The sequence below is a fragment of the Bubalus kerabau genome, chromosome 2 (genome assembly GCF_029407905.1).
Source record: "Bubalus kerabau isolate K-KA32 ecotype Philippines breed swamp buffalo chromosome 2, PCC_UOA_SB_1v2, whole genome shotgun sequence".
NCBI classification, from domain to species: domain Eukaryota; kingdom Metazoa; phylum Chordata; class Mammalia; order Artiodactyla; family Bovidae; genus Bubalus; species Bubalus kerabau.
The window spans coordinates 156,618,290-156,638,740 of record NC_073625.1 but is presented as its reverse complement, the minus strand read 5'-3'; the positions used below and the strand labels follow the sequence as shown (position 1 = coordinate 156,638,740).

The 20,451-nt window shown below is 41.8% G+C and overlaps 1 long non-coding RNA gene and 1 other non-coding gene across 2 annotated transcripts; one reads left to right on the top strand and one right to left on the bottom strand.

Moving 5' to 3' along the window:
• Positions 1–6,938: 6,938 nt before the first annotated feature.
• Positions 6,939–11,080, bottom strand: LOC129643979 (uncharacterized). Its single transcript, XR_008710636.1, has 2 exons — positions 9,297–11,080; positions 6,939–7,470 (listed from the first exon to the last, which is right to left on the bottom strand). It is a non-coding gene; the product is annotated as an uncharacterized LOC129643979 (long non-coding RNA).
• A 6,203-nt stretch (positions 11,081–17,283) lies between these two features.
• TRNAC-GCA (transfer RNA cysteine (anticodon GCA)) lies at positions 17,284–17,355 on the top strand. The gene has a single exon. It is a non-coding gene; the product is annotated as a tRNA-Cys (tRNA).
• The last annotated feature ends 3,096 nt before the right edge of the window (positions 17,356–20,451 follow it).

Below are 20,451 nucleotides of genomic sequence, written 5' to 3'. Positions count from 1 at the left end.
TGGAGGGACTTTTTTTTTTAAACCCATGGGTTATTTTGTAACATTTTGTATTGGTCATTTAGAAAATATTGGATCACCAAGTTACACAGATTTTTCAAGTGTTGATATATTTAATTACATTATACAGTATAAAAAAATCACCACCCATTTCATCAGAGAAATCTTGAAATACTGAGAAGTTGCTAAGGTTACAACTGGATTCAAGTTTTCAAAAATCTGAATATTTGACTCAAAAGTCACATCATCAATTTTTGATAAAATGTCTGTCAAACAACCAAGACTGAAATAATCATGGTTTGTCTGCCAGTTATTCTTTCAAATAAAAATATTCCACGAAGAAAACTTCTTGTTCAGCAACTCGAACAACTGCACAAGCGCTTCTCCTTGAGACACTATTGCACTCAGGCACACGACGCAGTACTTTGTGCTTACTTTCCATTGTGACACACAGAGCTTTGAATACATGAGGATGGAACAGTTGACATTTCAGATCAGATCAGATCAGTCGCTCAGTTGTGTCCGACTCTTTGCGACCCCATGAATCGCAGCACGCCAGGCCTCCCTGTCCATCACCAACTCCCGGAGTTCACTCAGACTCACGTCCATCGAGTCAGTGATGCCATCCAGCCATCTCATCCTCTGTCGTCCCCTTCTCCTCCTGCCCCCAATCCCTCCCAGCATCAGAGTCTTTTCCAATGAGTCAACTCTTCACATGAGGTGGCCAAAGTACTGGAGTTTCAGCTTCAGCATCATTCCTTCCAAACAAATCCCAGGGCTGATCTCCTTCAGAATGGACTGGTTGGATCTCCTTGCAGTCCAAGGGACTCTCAAGAGTCTTCTCCAACACCACAGTTCAAAAGCATCAATTCTTCGGTGCTCAGCTTTCTTTATAGTTCAGCTCTCACATCTATACATGACCAATGGAAAAACCATAGCTTTGACTCGATGAACTTTTGTTGGCAAAGTGATGTCTCTGTTTTTTAATATGCTGTCTAGGTTGGTCACAGCTTTTCTTCCAAGGAGTAAGCGTCTTTTAATTTCATGGCTGCAGTCACCATCTGCAGTGATTTTGGAGCCCCAAAATATAAAGTCTGACACTGTTTCTACTGTTTCCCCATCTATTTCCCATGAAGTGATGGGACCAGATGCCATGACCTTTGTTTTCTGAATGTTGAGTTTTAAGCTAACTTTTTCACTCTCTTTTCCTTTAATCAAGAGGCTCTTTAGTTTGTCTTCACTTTCTGCCATAAGGGTGGTGTCATTTGCATATCTAAGGTTATTGATATTTCTTCTGGCAATCTTGATCCAGTTTGTGCTTCATCCAGCCCAGCATTTCACATAATATACTCATTAAACAGGGTGACAATATATAGTCTTGACATACTCCTTTTCCTATTTGGAACCAGTCTCTTGTTCCATGTCCAGTTCTAACTGCTGCTTCTTCACCTGCATACAGATTTCTCAGGAGGCAGGTAACGTGGTCTGATATTCCCATCTCTTTAAGAATTATCCATAGTTTGTTGTGATCTACACAGTCAAAGGCTTTGGCATAATCAATAAAACAGAAGTAGATGTTTTCTAGGACTCTCTTGCTTTTTTGATGATCCAATGGATGTTGGCAATTTGATCTCTGGTTTCTCTGCCTTTTCTAAATCCAGCTTGAATATCTGGAAGTTCATGGTTCACATACTGTTGAACCCTGGCTTGGAGACTTTTGAGAATTACTTTGCTAGTGTGTGAGATGAGTGCAACTGTGTGTTAGTTTGAACATTCTTTGGCATTGCATTTCTTTGGCATTGGAATGAAAACTGACCTTTTCTAGCCCTGTGGCCACTGCTGAGTTTTCCAAATTTGCTGGCATATTGAGTGCAGCACTTTCACAGCATTATCTTTTAGGATTTGAAATAGCTGAACTGGAATTCCATCACCTCCACTAGCTTTGCTTGTAGTGATGCTTCCTAAGGTCCTCTTGACTTCACATTACAGGATGTCTGGCTCTAGGTGAGTGATCACACCATTGTGGTTATCTGGGTCATGGAGATTTTTTTCGTATAGCTCTTCTGTGTATTCTTGCCACCTCTTCTTAATATCTTCTGCTTCTGTTAGGTCCATACCATTTCTGTCCTTTATTGTGCCCATCTTTGCATGAAATATTCCCTTGGTATCTCTAATTTTCTTGAAGAGATCTCCAGTTTTTCCCATTCTATTGTTTTCCTCTATTTCTTTGCATTGATCACTGAGGAAGGCTTTCTTATCTCTCCTTGCTATTCTTTGGAACTCTATTCAAATGGGTGTATCTTTCCTTTTCTCCTTTGCCTTTCACTTCTCTTCTTTTCTCAGTTATCTGTAAGCCCTCCTCAGACAATCATTTTGCCTTTTTGCATTTCTTTTCTTGGGATTGTCTTGATCACTGCTTCCTGTACAATGTCATGAACCTCTGTCCATAGTTCTTCAGGCACTGTTTATCAGATATAATCCCTTGAATCTATTTGTTACTTCCACTGTATAATCATAAGGGACTTGGTTTAGGTCCTACCTAAATGGTCTAGTGGTTTTCCCTACTTTCTTCAATTTCAGTCTGAATTTGGCAATAAGGAGTTCATGATCTGAGCCACAGTCAGCTCCCGGTCTTGTTTTTGCTGACTGTATAGAGCTTCTCTATCTTTGGCTGCAAAGAATATAATCAACGTGATTTCGGTATTGACCATCTGGTGATGTCTATGTGTAGAGTCTTCTCTTGTGTTGTTGGAAGAGGGTGTTTGCTATGACCAGTGTGTTCTCTTGGAAAAACTCTGTTAGCTTTTGCCCTGCTTCATTTTGTACACTAAGGCCAAATTTACCTGTTACTCCAGATGTCTCTTGACTTCCTACTTTTGCATTCTAGTCCCCTATAATGAAAAGGACATCTTTTTTGGGTGTTACTTCTAGAAAGTCTTGTAGGTCTTCACAGAACCATTCAACTTTAGCTTTTCAGCATTAGTGGTTGGGGCATAGACTTGAAATACTGTGATATTGAATGGTTTGCCTTGGAAACAAACAGATCATTCTGTCATTTTTGAGACTGCATCCAAGTACTGCATTTTGGACTCTTTTGTTGACTACAAGGGCTACTCCATTTCTTCTAAGGGATTCTTGCCCACAGTAGTAGATATAATGGTCATCTGCGTTAAATTCACCCATTCCAGTCCATATTAGTTCACTGATTCCTAAAAGGACGATGTTCACGCCTGCTATCTCATGTTTGACCACCTCCAATCTACCTTGATTCATGGATATAACATTCCAGGTTCCTGTGCAATATTGTTCTTTACAGCATCAGACTTTACTTCCATCACCAGTCACATCCACAGCTGGGCGTTGTTTTGGCTTTGGCTCCGTCTCTTCATTCTTTCTGGTGTTATTTCTCCATCTTTCTCCAGTAGCATATTGGGCACCTACTGACCTGGGGAGTTCATCTTTCAGTGTTCTATCTTTTTCCCTTTTCATACTGTTCATGGGGTTCTCAAGGTAAGAATACTGAAGTAGTTTGCCATTGCCTTCTCTAGTGGACTGTGTTTTGTCAGAACTCTCCACTATGACCCGCAGGGACAGGGGCTCTGGGTGCTGCAATCCTGGGTGTGGCATAAGCTGCCAAGCAGATGACCCACAAACTGTGAGTGTCTAGGAGTCTCCGGTGGAGGCGTGGGTTGGCGGTGGCCTGCTGCAGGGTCCAGGGCACATTGTGTGCAAGGACCTTTTGAAGGACGTTGCCATTATCTTCATTACCTCCACCTAGCCCACCTACTCACAAATCCTTTAAAATATTAGTACTTGTTGTGGAGTTAAGGAGTTGTATAGGTGAAATATTAATATTGAAACTTTGGCCTGCAGATATACAGGCATAGCTCAGAGATATTGCATGTTTGATTCCAGACCACTGCACCAAAACAAAATATTGCAATAACGTGAGTCTCAAGAATTTTTGGTTTCCCAATACATATAAACAGCTATGTTTACACTATACTGCAGTATATTGAGTGTGCAATAGCATTATGTCTAAAAAAAACAATGTACAAACAATTCATTAAAAAAATACTTTATTGCTAAAAAAGTGCTAACCTTCATCTGAGCCTTCTGCAAGTTTTAATCTTTTTGCTGGTGAAGCGTCTTGCCTTGATGTTGATGGCTGTTGACTGATCTGGGTGGTGGTTGCTAAAGGCACGGCTATGTGTTAGTCACTCAGTTGTGTCTGACTCTTTGTGATCCCATGGACTGTAGCCCACCAGGCTCCTCTGTCCGTGGGATTCTCCAGGCAAGAATACTGGAGTGGGTTGCCATTTCCTCCTCCAGGGGATCTTCCCAACCCAGGGATTGAACACAGGCCTCCCACATTACAGGCAGATTCTTTACTGCCTGAGCCACCAGGGAAGGCTGGGGTGGTGTCTGGCAATTTCTTAAAATAAGAGACAATGAAGTTTGACGCATTAATTGACTCTTCCTGTCATGAATCATTTCTCTGTTACATGCAATGCTGTTCAGTAACCTTTACCCACAGTAGACCTTTCAAAATTAGTCAATCCTCTCACACCCTGCTGCCTCTTTATTAACTTAGTTTATGTAATATTCTAAAACCTTTGTTGTCATTTCTATAATCTTCATAGTATGCTCACCAGGAGTATATTCCATATCAAGAAATCACTTTCTTTGCTCATCCCTAAAAAGCAACTCCTCATCCATTAAAATTTTGTCAGGGACTTCCCTGGTGCTCCAGTGGTTAAGAATCCACCTTCCAATGCAGGGGTTGTGGGTTCCATTCCTGGTCGGGGAACTAAGAGATTCCACATACCATGGGGCAACTAAGCCTGTGCACCTCAACTAGAGACGTCCCCAAGCACAAAGACCTAGTGCAGCCAAAATACAAAACAAATAGTTTTATCATGAGCTTGCAGCAATTCGGTCACATCTTCACGCTCCACTTCCAATTTTAGTTCTCTTGCTATTTCCACATCTGCATTACTTCCTCCCCTGAAGTCTTGAACCCATAAAAGTCATCCATGAAGGTTGGAATAAACTTTTTCCAAACTCCTGCTAATGTTGATATTTTGACCTCTTCCCATGAATCATGAATAGTTCTTAATGGCATTTAAAATGATGAATCCTTTCTAGAAGGTTTTCAATTAGCTTTCATCAGATCCATCAGAGCAATCACTATCTACAACAGCTATAGCATTATAAAATGTATTTTTAACTATTAATAATAAGACTTGAGAGTCAAAATTACTCCTTGATTCACGGGCTGCAGAATGGATGTTCTGTTTGCAGGCATCGATTAGTCTCAATAGGGGACAGAAGAGGATGAGGTGGTCAGATAGTATCACTGACTCAATGGACATGGATTTGACCAAACTCTGGGACACAGCAGAGGACAGAGGAGCCTGGCGTACTACAGTCCATGGGGTTGCAAAGAGACACAACTTAGCAACTAAGCAACAACATCTCCACCAGAGCTCATGGATGACCAGGCGTAGTGTCAGTGAGCAGTAACATTTTGAAAGGGGTCTTTTTTTTCTGAGCAGTAAGTCTCAACAGCAGGCTTAAAATATTCAGTAAATCATGTTGTTAACAAATGTGCTGTCATCTAGGCTTTACTGTTCCATTTATGGGCAGAGGCAGAGTAAATTTAGCACAATTCTTAAAGGCCTAGGATTTTCAGAATGGTAAGGAGTGCTGGATTCAATTTAAAATCACCACCTGCATAAGTCCCTAACAAGAAGAATCAGCCTGTCCTTTGAAGCTTTGAAGCCAGGCATTGACTTCTCCTCTCAAGCTATGAAAGTCTTAGATGACATCGCTTTTCTATACAAGGCTGTTGCTTAGTGTAGCCACCTCCATTCAGCACTTGTTGCTTCATCCTGAACTTTCATGATGTGGAAATGGCTTCTTTCCTTAAACCTAATTAACCAACCTCTGTTAGATTTTCTTCTACAGCTTCCTGATCGCTCAGCCTTCAAAGAATTGAAGACAGCTACAGCCTTGCTCTCAGAAAAGGCAATGGCAACCCACTCCAGTACTCTTGCCTGGAAAATCCCGTGGACGGAGGAGCCTGGTAGGCTGTAGTCCATGGGGTCATGAAGAGTCAGACACTTAGCAACTTCACTTTCACTTTTCACTTTCATGCATTGGAGAAGGAAATGGCAACCCACTCCAGTGTTCTTGCCTGGAGAATCCCACAGATGGTGGAGCCTGGTGGGCTGCCGTCTGTGGGGTCACACAGAGTCGCACACGACTGAAGCGACTTAGCAGCAGCAGCACAGACTTGCTCTGGATTAGGCTTTGGTTTAAGGCAATTTTGTGGCTGGCTTGATCTTCTGTCCAAACCACTATTACTTTCTCCATCTAAGCAATAAGGCTGTTTTGCTTTCTAATCATTCATGTGTTCACTGGAGTAGCACTTTTAATTCCCTTCAAGAACTTTGCCTTTGCATTTACAATTTGGTTCACTGTTTGGTGCAAGAGGCCCAGCTTTTGACCTGTCTCAGCGTTTGACATGCCTTCCTCATTAAGCTAATCATTTTTAGTTTTTGACTTAAAGTGAGAGATGTGTGACTTTCACTTGAACACCTGGATGCCACTAAAGGGCTACAATTGGCTTGATCTCAGTATTATTGTGCCTCAGGGAATAGGAAGGCCCTAGTAGAGGGAGAGAGATGGAGAAAGGCTTGTTGGTGGAGCAGTCAGAACACAAATATTTATTGATTAAGTTTGTCATCTGACATGGGTACAGTTTGTGATGACCCTAAACAATTACACTAGTAACATCAGTGGATAGGTATTACAACAGTAACATTGCAGATCACCATAACAAATAATGAAAAGGTTTGAAATAGTACAAGAATTACCAAAATGTGACAAAGTCAGGAAGGAAGCAAATGCTGCTAGAAAAATTACTGGCTTGATGCAGGGTTGCCACAGATCTTCGATTTATTAAAAAACAAACAAACAAACAAAAAGCCAAACAGTATTTGCAAAACAAGATAAAACAGGAACATACAGATGTAAAGTCAGTGACTAACTTCACAGCCCTGGTGTGAAGGGCTTAATAACACCAAAAGACATTCAGCTGTACGGGCTGCTTGTTTTCCTTAGAGTTAAGGACAACCCAAGCTGACTATTTAAATAGATCACCTTCAAGTCACTCATTCTTATTTACAGAAAGCATCTCTCCATCTCCCCTTGAGGGTATAAACCGAAAGTGTCTGCTCCACAGCAATCCAGACGGAAAACGGAGTCTTTTCATGTTTTCAGCATTGTCAGCAGTCAGAGCTCTGAGGCATCTGCTATTTTAATTCCATCTTCAGGGGGCTTCTTGCCTTCTTGAACTTTGTAATTGAAGTGGAGGTACTCTGCTTTGCTACTCACCGTAACCTCAGTAGCCTTTGAACTTTCAACCTACACCCTCACCACCACTCCAAGCCTGTCCTTTCCAGGGATCTGAAATGTAAAACAAATGCCTGGGCTTAGTGGTGTGCATTACCGGTCAGTCACTCAGCTGTGCCTGACTGAGACCACCTGGACTGTAGCCCACCAGGCTCCTTAGTCCATGGAATTTCCGAGGGAAGAATACTGGAGTGAGTTGCCATTTCCTTCTCCAGGGGCTCTTTCTGACCCAGGGATAGAACCCATGTCTCGTGCATCTCCTGCATCGGCAGGCAGATTCTTTACCACTGAGCCACCTAGGAAGCCCTAGTTAGTGGTGACAGACACCAAAATGATCATAACTTCCATAATGGCTTTTTCATTTTGGCAGACCACCTCATGTTTCTCAAAGGGCTTCCACTTAAAGATAAAACCTTCAGAACTTTTATGCTTTTTGGAAGCAGATATCTGAAATATGGAAGTACAGTTAACGAGCCCAAGCTTTTACTGCTCTCTGCACTACAGGCTAATAAATTGAGAGGAAAGCTGTGGGGGAAGAAACAGTGACTTCATTAGAAAAGTCAGCAAACCAAGGAGATGGTGGACTCATGCCCCTAGAGAATAATCTTGCCCAAGTTGGAATTCATGCTTCTTTTACACTAAAAGGGGAGAGAGTAAAGTCAAACACTTCCTGCTTCCCATTAGCCTCTGAAGGGATGTGCTAATTTCTTCCTCCCTGCAGTCGTTCTCAGGTGGGCTTCGGCAGGCTGTTCCTATGAACTAAACAAAGTTATTTTAGCTTACCCATGAACAGAGCTGAGTGTAGTGTTCAAACTTTTAGCTGGCAACTGCTAGGTTTTTTAGCATTTATAGATTCTCCTGCCTGGGCAGACACCTTGAATGGCCTACCATACAATATTTTATTTTATTATTTTATTTTACTTTATTACTTTATTAATTATTCTATTATTTATCTTATTTTAGCCATGCCATGTGGCTTGCAGGGTCTTAGTTCCCCAACACAGGAATAGAGCCTAGGCCCCGCTATAGTAGAAACACAAGAGTCCTAACCACTGGACCACCAGGGAATTTCCTACCATACAATATTTTAATAGGCCTTAATTTAAGCCTGCTTCTGGTAGCCATTGATTCATAGCAGAGCAACTGGCAAGGCCTTATCCCAAGTTAAATCAGTCTCTTGATCTATTTAGAGACATCTCTTTTTAATGTATGGCTCATTTTCTTAGTTTCTTTTTCTGTTGATTGTGCTTTTCAGGTTGAATGTAGCTTTAACGCCTTAATCTAAATCAGTGGACAGTTTCCCTAAGAGGGCTTTAACCACCTCAGAGATTTTTTTTGTCCAGGGGGGTATGCTTTCACTCATTCTAAAAATGTGCCCACACAAACACTAACGGGTTGTCTGAAGTTTCCTGCAATCCAAGGCATCTTAGTAAAGTCCAGTTTTCAGTCCTTGGTGGGACAGGTTCCTCTGTGTTGTGTCTGGGGAGGTCTGACAGCAGTCTTTAGGTTATTTTTAAGACCCTGGGGGGAGAGGGCCCTTGTCTCCTTTTTGGGGATTTTCATGAGCTCCAGCTATAGGCTTAAGGTGTTCTGGTGGAACTCTGATGTCAAGGTATTCCAGTGAAAAACTTCAGGGTGAGGTCTATCCATTAATCAGCTTGTTCCCCACTGTCCATTTTATCCTGAGCTCCTGTGGGGAATTAGGCACCTCAAGTCCAAAGGAGGCCCTGGGCCTCTTCATTCAGAGGGTTCCTCACTTTCTCCTGCATAAGATGCTCAAGTCTTTTATTGTTGTCTTCTGCTTTAGCTGAGGGCAATCTGTTTTCCTCTGTTCCTCCTCCTTACAGTAAGACATTGTTCCTTCCCCAATAGTGTCTTACCTCTTCAGTTCCTTGCCTCTGGGAATCCAAAGCCGCTGCCAAAAACTTGGCGTTTCATCTTGCATCTTCTTTCTTCTGTTGTTTCCTGTTGAATACTTTTAAAAGCAACATCTACCAATTGAGAAGGGTTCATTCTAAAGGTATCATCTAATTTCTGCAACTTGTTCTTGATATCTGAGGCATTTTGCCCCAAAAGGTCAAATTTCCCACTCTAACATTTTCAGGGGCCTTGGGACCTGTGTCAGTATGACATCTGTAGCCCTGATAAGTCCCTTCCAAAAATTCAGAAAGGTCTTCATTTGTTTTGCAGAATTTCTTGAATTTTGTTCAAACTCTTGCTTTGGTTTTCATTTTCAGAGCCCTGCCAAGATGCACTAATAAGCAATGCTTGAATAAGGGCATTCTTCCCTCACTGGGGTTCTAATTTGGGTCAGCTGTGGGTTCTGCCAAGTGGGCTTCAGGTGTTGCAGTATTTCCAACTAAAGATAAACCCAGCTGGCTAGTTGTTTGCTTTTAGGCCCCATAAGAGATATTGGTGCAAGGGAAATTGCCAGGTCTGGAAAGTGACTCTTGGCCCAAATTGGGTGCCCTGTCGGGTCTTAGGTGGCGATATCAGACCAAGTCCCAGTGGCTCAGAAAGTAACATAGAATTTTCTAATTGACCTCTATAAGGAGGGGAAGTCCTAGGCCTCTGTGTCAGGAACTGGAACTGGATAGGAGCAGAAGTGAGAGAAGGGGTAGATATATTGGCTTAACAGCCAGAGAAGTTAAGGTCTGAAGCAACAGATCATCATTTTCATTCCCTTCTTTTCTCTGATAATTGTATAAATGCTTGCACATAAAGGATTTCACCATTCTTTCCTGTTTCTTCACAAAATAGCTACAGTCATTTGAAAGCCACTGTAAAACCAAAGCTAGCAATTGATCTATTAAAAGGATGCCCTTTTTGCTTTGGCACCAACCAATGGAGATTACAATGTAATTGAACAGAAACTTGATTACTGCCATGACAAACAATTTAAGATAATTAATGACTTATACCATTTCCAGGATATACCAGAATTTTAGAAGTTCCATATAAATTTCTAGAATGCGTGCATTAATAACTTTTACCCAGACTTCCCTGGTGGTTCAGTGGTTAAGAATCTGCCTGCCAATGCAGGGGATGTGGGCTGGATCCCTTTCGGGAAGATTTCACATGCCGGGGGGCAACTAAACCTGTGTGCCACAACTTCGAGCTGCAAGTACTGAGTGCGAGTCACAACAGAACCTGCATGGTCTAGAGCCTGCAATAAGACAAGCCACCACAATGAGAAGCCCATGCACCACAAAGAACAGCCCCCACTTGACGCAACTAGAGAAAGCCCGCGCACAGCAATGAAGACCCAGCACAGCCAAAGAGAAAAAAAAAAAAAAATTATCCATGTAATACAATCTGAGAAGTTTTATCACCACTCATTTGACAATGCCTCTTATGCAATTCAACAACTCAACCAAAGAAGCTCACTTAGTTTAATATTCCTCTCTCTGAGAGAGAAAGCAATTTGAGATGTTCCAGGGACCCTCCAGGAACTCCCAAAGTTAGCCAGAGGTCAAATGAACTCCACTTAGAACTTGATCTTTGGGAAGCTTGTCAAAAATATTAAAAAGCTTTAACCAGTGATAAAATATCTCAACGGCAAATACAGATCACTTAAAGAAACTCACAATCTATCACCAAAAGCAGTTCAATATTTTAAGAAAACTCTGTCCTCTTAAGTGAACAAATTAAGGTTTTGTGCCACTTTTAAGATTTATTTTTTCAATTATGTTTAATCTTATTTTAGAACTTAGTTTAGTTTCAAGTTATGAAAATCTGGAGAGACTCTTTTTGATAGATATTCCCAAACCATTATTCCCACGGAGTTTATCCAAAACTCTTCATTTACCTCTATTTTAATTAAAAGCTTTTGTAACAGGAATAATAAGGTTGTGTTTGCTTTCTAGTAAGCCTAGGTACATTAAAAGTATTTTAGTTAATGTTGATGACTAAATGCACATCTGTATCAAACCAACAAGCCTATGCTAACACTAGATATTAATACTGAATATTTCCTAGATCACATGAACCTCAAACTCATTGTGGCCAGTTTCTTTTATGCTTGAGTATTTATATAAGCACTTAATTTTCTTTAAGCTAATTAGATAGATAGAGTTGACAAATTATTATTGGGAATGCCACCATAACACATGTACAGACACAGGGACCTCATAGTTCCCATTCCAAAATTTTAGCCATGAACTGGGTACAACAATGTAAAACCCACCAGTTACAAAAGATACTGGATTCAAATTGGGTTTCTGGCAAGTAAGTCATCTGTTTAGATGGCTAGAGCCTTTAATATATTTATGGAAAAGACAATTCTATTTCTATTTATAGCTTTTGGTGATTTTAAGAGCCAAATGGAAACTTTCTCTTCTTCCTTGGAATGTCCCACTCTTGGACAAGAACAGACAGGTTTTTTTCTTGTTCCTTTCCTCCATCTGACATCAGTAAAAGTTTTAAGTATCACAAAACTGATTTGGCTATCAATGAAGAAATAGTACCAAATAAAATGAAACTTAAAAACCTAAAGAACAAATAGAAAATCCTAAATAAACCCTCAAGCTTGGTCTTGGAGTTTTACATGTACCCATGACACAGGAGACCATAAATGACATAATTAACACAGCAAGGGTAGCGGCACATGGTGCACAGGGTCCCAAGATAACCTGCCCTACCCCTCTGTGGAGATCCTAATAGGTATTGTGGCCACACATTGTTACAATAAATATCATCTTCCTCTCACCCATGGGTTCATAGCTGTCCTCAGACCCCTTAAAATGTGCCTTGGAGGACTTTCTTTAAGGATAGTTTAAACATTCCCCATTTTTAAAGATAGAAATTCAAGACAAAACACAAACGGCACACAGAAATACTAGCATCCAAAGAAACGAACTGGTTCACCAGTCAGGTAAAAGTCCAACAACTCTTTCCTCTCTTCAACAGGGTACTAAACTTAAATACAAAACAAATAGGTTTGTTCTGGAGAAAAAGCCCCAAACAGAGGGAAAATAGTTTCTAGCTGTGTGCAGCAGAGTGACTTACCCTACTGGATGGAACCCGTCGGAGCCCAAAGGATTCTTTGCTCCAACTGCGAAGTCCTGGGGCAGCCAGTGTCACTTTGGTGAACTCTGAAGGGAAGATCCTCAAGACAAGTGGTCCCTGAAACTGCTAGGAACTTACCCCAGAATTCTCCAACTGAGGTCAGTTCGCTACGAGCAGAAAGGTCCCTGGACGGCTCACCAAAACTTGTTACCAAATAAGCTCTTACTGTTTGCCACACAGCAGGCCAGTAAATCGAGAGATAAGTTGCTGCGGCAAGGTCTAGCAAGCAAGGACTAACGCTTTATTCAGAAAGTTAGCAAACTGAGAAGATACTGGACTTGTGCCCTCAAAGAACGATCTTGCCTGAGTTAGAATTCAGGGTTCTGTAGAAGGGAGGGAGTAGTCAAACACTTCCTGGTTCCCGTCAGCCTCTGGAGGAGGGGTGTGTTAATTTCTCCCTCTCTGCAGTCGTTCACTGGTGGGCCTGGTCAGGATGCTTTCTGTGAGCTAAACAAAATTCTTTTGGCATAATACTCAATACCTGGAAGGCAGGGTTCCTAGAAATAGACCATTATGTATTAAGCTTATTGGCAACATCCCTTTAGTGATTAATTTGTAAAAGAATATAAAAAGTTCTTCCCTAATATTATATAAATAAATCTTAGAGAATCCTAATTCCCATTGGAGGACCCTTGTGAAAAGTTGCTTGAAAGTTGTACAGTCTATCTATTCCTCCATGCTAAAGTACATCCCTTAAAGAAGGTACCTGTATACAACGGAATAGTATTCAACTATAAAAAAGAACAAAATAATGCCATTTGCAGAAACATAGATGGACTTGGAGGGTATTATGCTAAGTGAAATAAGTCAGACAGAGGAAGACAAATATTGTATGTCAGTTGTATGCCACTTGTATGTGGAATCTAAAATATGACACAAATAAACCTATCTGTGAAACGGAAACAGACTCAGACATAGAGAGCAGATTTGTGGTTACCAAGGGGGAAGGACGGTAGCAGAGGACAGATTGGTAGTTTGGGGTTGGCCGATGCAAACTATTACATATATTAATAGAATGGATAAGCAATAAGATCCTACCATATAACACAGGAAACTAGATTCAATATCCTGTGATAAACCATAATGGAAAAATGGAAAAAAATAGAAAATAGAAAATAAAATGTACATGTATGTATAAAGAATCACTTTGCAGTCCAGCAGAAATTAATACAACATTGTAAATCAACTACACTTCAATCAATGCATCTTTGACTTAATTACTTCTTACCACACGCTGTCTGTCTGGACCACATAGTTTGAGCCCCTCACCCAAATTACTTTTACTTTTTTTGTATACTAGTGTTGCACTATTGGTTTTCAATGCAGAACGTTATTTTTGAAAATCAATAACAATCAATCTATTAACCGATAGGCTTTTTAAAAATCCTTGAGACTGGTTTTTGCCCTCCCCCACCACCCCACCTCCTCATTCAGGCTTCAGGAAACATTCACTGCCTTAGAAAAGGGATGCGAAAAGAAGTTAGAGAGAAATAACAGTGAATTGTCAGCCTCTGAATTTCAGAATGAACTTGTGAGCCTCACAGCAGAGATAATACTTTCAGAAAATAGGATTTTAAGTCTCTCAAGTAGCAATTTTGAGGTTAAAAAATCTCATGACCGTGAGGAACTAGGATATGAACCTTGTTGCATAAATAATACATTTGGGGATGTTGTGGGGAAGGGGGGCTAGGAAAAACCTGAATAGATGGAGACCACTCCTGCTGCTGCTGCTAAGTCACTTCAATCGCGTCCGACTCTGTGCGACCCCAGAAATGGCTGCCCACCAGGCTCCCCGGTCCCTGGGATTCTCCAGGCAAGAACACTGGAGTGGGTGAGACTACTCCTAGTTGACTGAATTTCCCCCAACTAGACTAAGATGACATTTTTTTCATCAGGTGATTTGGGACCCAGGGTTCAAGGCATAAATTAAGTAAAATACAAAGTAATAAAACCAGGCTTCCTGGGTGGCACTAATGGTAAAGAACACACTTGCCAATGCAGAAAACATAAGAGACCCAGGGTTCAATCCCTGGGTCGGGAAGATCCCTTGGAGGAGGGCATAGCAACCTACTACAGTATTTTTGCCTTGGAGAATCTCATGGACAGAGGAGCCTGGTGGGCTACAGTCCATATGGTCTCAGAGTCGGACACAACTGAAGCAATTTAGCATGCACAACGTAATAAAGAAAATCACATTCTTTGCCTATTTGAAGTCATGAGGGTGTTTGTACCCTTACACATCCTTGTGAAACATACTCTTGCCCTGAGCGGGAGATATGGAAGGTTGTTTCTATATCAGAGTTCTCTTGGGGAGGCCCCACAGGGAAAATATTAGGTCTCAATATTGGGAGTATTTTCTTCCTCTGGGCAGCTGGCTTATTTTTAGTCTGGGAAACTGTGACTCATGGATCTGAGTGAATGCCTCTCCTAATTCTGGCTGCATGGAAGCATGGAGTCAGCTCTGAGCCCCATCTGCCTTTTGCAGTGGGGAGAGCCTCACAGCACCCATTTAATCTGCTACTGTCAGCCTGGTGACTGTTCCTCCTGCCTGCTTCCTTCTGCGCTATGCCTTTATTTACTCTCAGTCTGGCTGGACTTTCTGGGAAGTGGACCCTGAGACCGAATTTAAGGTTCAGAATATTTATTAAGGTGTACCCTTAGAATCAACATCTATGGGAGGAAGTGGAGAAAAATCAAGATTGGGGAGGGGGAAAAGTTGAGCTTTGATGTAGCCCCAGTGATAGCCTCACCTGACCCCAGGGAGGGCTCTGGAGGTAGAATGACCCTTCTTTTGTTGTCGTGTCTGACCCTTAGTTCAAATTTGTGCTGCAGCACCAAGTTCTTCACTGGAGAAGGGTCTTGGTAATGCATTAGTGCTATAGACTGAATGTTTGTGTCCCTTGAAATTCATGTGTTGAAATCTAGTCTCTGATGTGATGGTGTTTGGAGGTGGTACCTTTGGGAAGTAATCAGGAGATGAGAGCACAGCCCTCATGAATGGAATGAGTGCCCTCATAAAAGAAACCCAGAGAGCTCCCTCACTCATCTGCCACATGAGGACACAACAAGAAGATGGCCATATGTGAACCAGAAGCAGGACCTCACCAGACACTGAATCTTCTGGCCCCTTGTTCTTGCTTGGTATTTCAGCCTCCAGAACTGAGAAATAAATGGCTGTCATTATATGTCACCCAGTCCAGGGTGATTTGTGATAGCAGTCTGAATGGACTAGCACCATCAGTGTCCACCACAGTTATTTTTAAAATCTACAACACATTTTTGTTGTTGTTGTTAAAAAAAATCATAAATAACTTTTGGAACAAGGGCACAAATAAGTCATTAAAAATAAGTGATCCTGTCCTCATTCTTGCTTACTTATGTTGTCTCTTACTTTATCTTTGATCCTGAGCCTTTGCAACTTGGTCCCCTAAAACTAGAATGGGCTCTCTCCTCTTTGACTGGAGAGTGTGAAAAGACAGGTCTACTAGAGAAGAAAACTGGATTCCTTCTTCAAGGCCCAGGATATTATCACCTCTTCTCTGGAGGAGGGTTTGCAACCCCTCCGCACTGTCTGCTGCCTCCTTCTCTGTCTCTGCCAAGCCTGTGACATCGCACTCTCATTATCCCTCCTCTGCAGACAAGACCTTCCCTCAACGTGACGTCCTCTGAGTGTTCTCTTTACAGAATAGTGCTACCACCTAATCGAGTGGTGTCAGAATCCAGAGAGTGGATTCCTATCCAAGTCCTGTAATTTTTATTTCAAAAATACCTCACCAACCCTTCATTTCTATTTCCAGTGCCACCCGCTCCTTACAGTCTCTTGCCTGTACTATATTAGTAGCCTCCTATCTTTCTCCCAGTCTCTATTCTTGCTTTCCCAACAACCCATTCTCCACACAGCAGCTGGGAGGCTTATAAAACTGCTGCTCTAATCATGTCACCCTAGATAAAGCCTGCCAATAGCTCTCCCTCTGGGCTGCATGACTTGCCCATCTCCCTGTCTCACCATCCTTATCAGTGTTCCTCTCCTCTCGGCTGTTTTCTGGACATGCTGGCCTGCTTTGATAGGCCAATGGACTGTGCCTTTCTCCTCCCTGTGATCTTCTCTGATTGTGATCTCTCTTCTCTTCTGCTTTTCCTTCACCTTTCCTGCAGACTAATAACTCCTGTTGGTCCTTCAGATCTCAGGTCAGATAAAGAAGATAAGCTGTCCTTACCTTCCTGACAAGGTCAGTCCTTTCATTTCATGATCTCTATCCATTGTGCTTCCTTGAAGTACTAGTCATATAGCAATTTCATAATTAATTAAGGAAAGACTTTACCATCTTTCTCTTCTACTAGAATATAAATTCCACAAAGGTTGGGATATCTTGATGACCACAGCATTCCCAATGCCTAGCACAGGATCTGAACATTGTTGCTGTTGTTCAGCTGCTAGGTCAGGTCCGACTCTTTGTGACCCCATGAACTGAAGCACATCAGGCTTCTCTGTCCTTCATAATCACCTGGAGTGTGCTCAAATTCAAGTCCATTGAGTCAGTGATGCGATCCAACCACCTCATCCTCTGCCACCCCTTCTCCTTTTGCCTTCAATAGTTTCCAGCATCAGGATCTTTTCCAGTGAGTTGGCTGTTCACATCAGGTGCCCAAAGTATTGTAGCTTTAGTTTCAGCATCAGTCCTTCCAATGAATATTCAGAGTTCTCACAGGGAACTACTCAGTGGTGGGAGTATGCTCTGGTGGTGACCAAAATGGGAAGGAAGTCTAAAAAAGCATATATATATATGTATATATGTAGCTTCCCTGGTGGCTCAGAGGATAAAGCGTCTGCCTGCAATGCAGGAGACCCAGGTTCGATCCCTGGGTTGGGAAGATCCCCTGGAGAAGGAAATGGCAACCCACTCCAGTATTCTTGCCTAGAGAATCCCATGGACAGAGGAGCCTGGCGGGCTACAGTCCACGGGGTCGCAAAGAATCGGACACGACTGAGCGACTTCACACACACACATGTATATATGTATGTATGTATGTATATAACTGATTCACTTTTCTATATAGTGGAAACTAACACAACATTGGAAAGCAACTATATGCCAATAAAATTTTTTTTTAAAAGTGGGGCTTTCTGCTTTGCTTTACTTAATAGATAAATATGTACTTATTTACTGAGTCTCTTAAAAGCATCGACAATTTATCAGTCAATGCCTTGGCATAGTATCTGGCATATATTGGATGAGAAATACATGGTTTTGGATGAATACTTTGAATCAACTACTTGGTTGTCTTGGGGAAGAGGGAGTAGAAATTTTGTGTGGCTGAGTGTGAGAGATTAAGACCAAAAGTTAGAAATTACCAAAAGGTAGAATTTTCCAAAAAAAAAAAAAAAAAAAAAAACCAATACAAAGGATGAGTAACTTAACAGGAATCACATCCAAACATTTCTATTGGATGTTTTTGGGTTTGGGGATGATGGGTAATTTTTGTTGTATTTTAATAGTCTTTTTCTGTGTTTTCTGAATTTTCTACAATAAATATTATTTTCATGATCAGAAAATATCTATTTAAAAAGCATGTGGACTAGTGGTAAAGTAATACATTTTCTGTCCCTAGGAGTGCTTGAGCAGCTGGAAAGACACCTGCCAATGATGACAAGGTTGGACCCCATGTACTCTAAGGTTCTTTTAACTCCAACACCCCATTATACTGTTAACTGAATGATAAGTGCCGAGCCCCCTTTCTTGGAAGAACTTAGCCTAGTTTCAGAGAAGGCAATGGCACCCCACTCCAGTACTCTTGCCTGGAGAATCCCATGGATGGAGGAGCCTGGTGGGCTGCAGTCCATGGGGTCGCTAAGAGTCGGACACGACTGAGCGACTTCACTTTCACTTTTCACTTTCATGCATTGGAGAAGGAAATGGCAACCCACTCCAGTGTTCTTGCCTGGAGAATCCCAGGGACGGGGGAGCCTGGTGGGCTGCCGTCTATGGGGTCGCACAAGGTCGGACACGACTGAAGTGACTTAGCAGCAGCAGCCTAGTTTACCTGTCTTACACTCTGTCAGTGAATGACTTCCTTACAAGGAAGCTCACAATGACAGTATCCACTGCAGTGGAATTTGATTTATATTCACCTGAGGCTGATATAAAAGGAGGATTTCTGGATAGTATAGTGGTGTCAGGAACATGAATACATAGGTAAGGGATGTTTGCATGGAAAAGCTTAAGGTATCCCTCTGTGAAATGTTTTAGTGAGTCCTGATTAAAACGGTTTCAAAATAGCACTTAAACACACATACCCTAAGTATTATATTTCATGGTTAACCTTTTAAGATAGACGTTTCCAGACTGTGCTTTTGGTTAAATTAAAAAAAAAAAGATTGACTTACTCAGACATTGCTTTTCTCTCTCAACAGAAAAGACGTTTAGAACATTTTCTCCATATTACAATAGCTTTGAATAAGGAGGAACAGAATATTCCCAGAGGTTATCAAGTGTGTATGAGTGAATTTCCATTAAGAACAGTGCAAGACACACTAAGTTCTTCTGATTACATGAAGTCCCAGCCTAATTAGATAGTTAGAGCAATAGGGACAATGACATAACAAGACTGATTTCTACAAGCTACATGTGAGAATTGTTTTGCTGTCACTACTCCTGTGTAAAAGAATATGTGGATGTATATGTGTATAAATGTGTACTATACTGACAAATGTGTATTATCCTGATGTAAGTGGACTGGTGGTTAAAAAACAAAACAAGGCAAAGAAAGATTCTAAAAAAATTCGGAAAGTAAAAATTAGAATTATTATTATTATCTGCCCCCTCCCAAGTTTCTGGTGAGGTCTTATGGGATTCTGTAACTCCTATTAACAAATACGTTTGTCATTTGTTTGAGTATTTTCCATTTTTACGTTATTTGCATATTTTATAGTTGCTTAGTTGTGTCTGACTCTTTGTGACCCCATGAACTGTAGCCCAGCAGACTCCCCTGTCCATGGAATTCTCCAGGCAAGAACACTGGAGTGGGTTGCCCTTTCCTTCTCAGTACTAAAGTGAATTTTAATCATTTTTATTGATCGAAAGACAAAGGATATGTATCTTCCTTCTATTGGACTAAAGCTTTAAAAAGGTTGAAAAAGGCACCAAGAATTATGTAAACACAATGTGTCTGATTATCATCTTACAGAATAACGCACAAGAAAGTTCTAGGATTTCTGGCTCCCCTCCCCCATACACCCAGAAAGTTTTTCCTTTGAAGTAGACAAGTTCAATATGTGCTAGGCTGAGGATATAGAATGAGAGGAATGTCAATATGGAAACTGCTTGGTGAGGCCAGGGTTCTCATGGCAGTGCCCAGGAGCTGATGCCTCTGCCAGAGTTGGTGGCCTGTTCCACCAGGTACAAGGCTGTAGGGCCTTGTGTCCCCTGGTGAAAGGAGGATGGACAGGGGCAGGTGGAAACCTGTCTTACAAAGCACACTGCACACAGCCCTCCTCACCCAGACAGGTGCCTGGAAAAGCCCAGCCCTGGGGCTCGTCCTGATGCTCTGCAGTTCACACAGCCCACTGTCCATTCTCCCCATTCTGCTCTATGCCTCCCTCTGCTCCTCCCTGGGTCCCCAGCTTCCAACTCAGCTCCAGGCCTTGCCTCCCTACTCTCGTCTCTGGCATGACTGATTGCTAGGGTGCTTCTGGATATATTCCTCCTTCCTGGTCTGGATTCCTCTTCAGACATCATCCCAAGTTTACCCCCATGCTCCCAATCTGTGACAGTGGGTAAAAGACACCATGTACCCCTATGCTCACTCCTGGCATCTTGGTCCATACCCTATGTAGCATCCCTGCCAGGGAAGGGGACTTGGATAAAGGAGCATACAGGGAGGGGATACCAGGGCACCAGAAACATGGCTTGTGTGTGGACATTAGTGATCTTTATTTCCATCAAATGATTAATTTTATATGTCAACCTG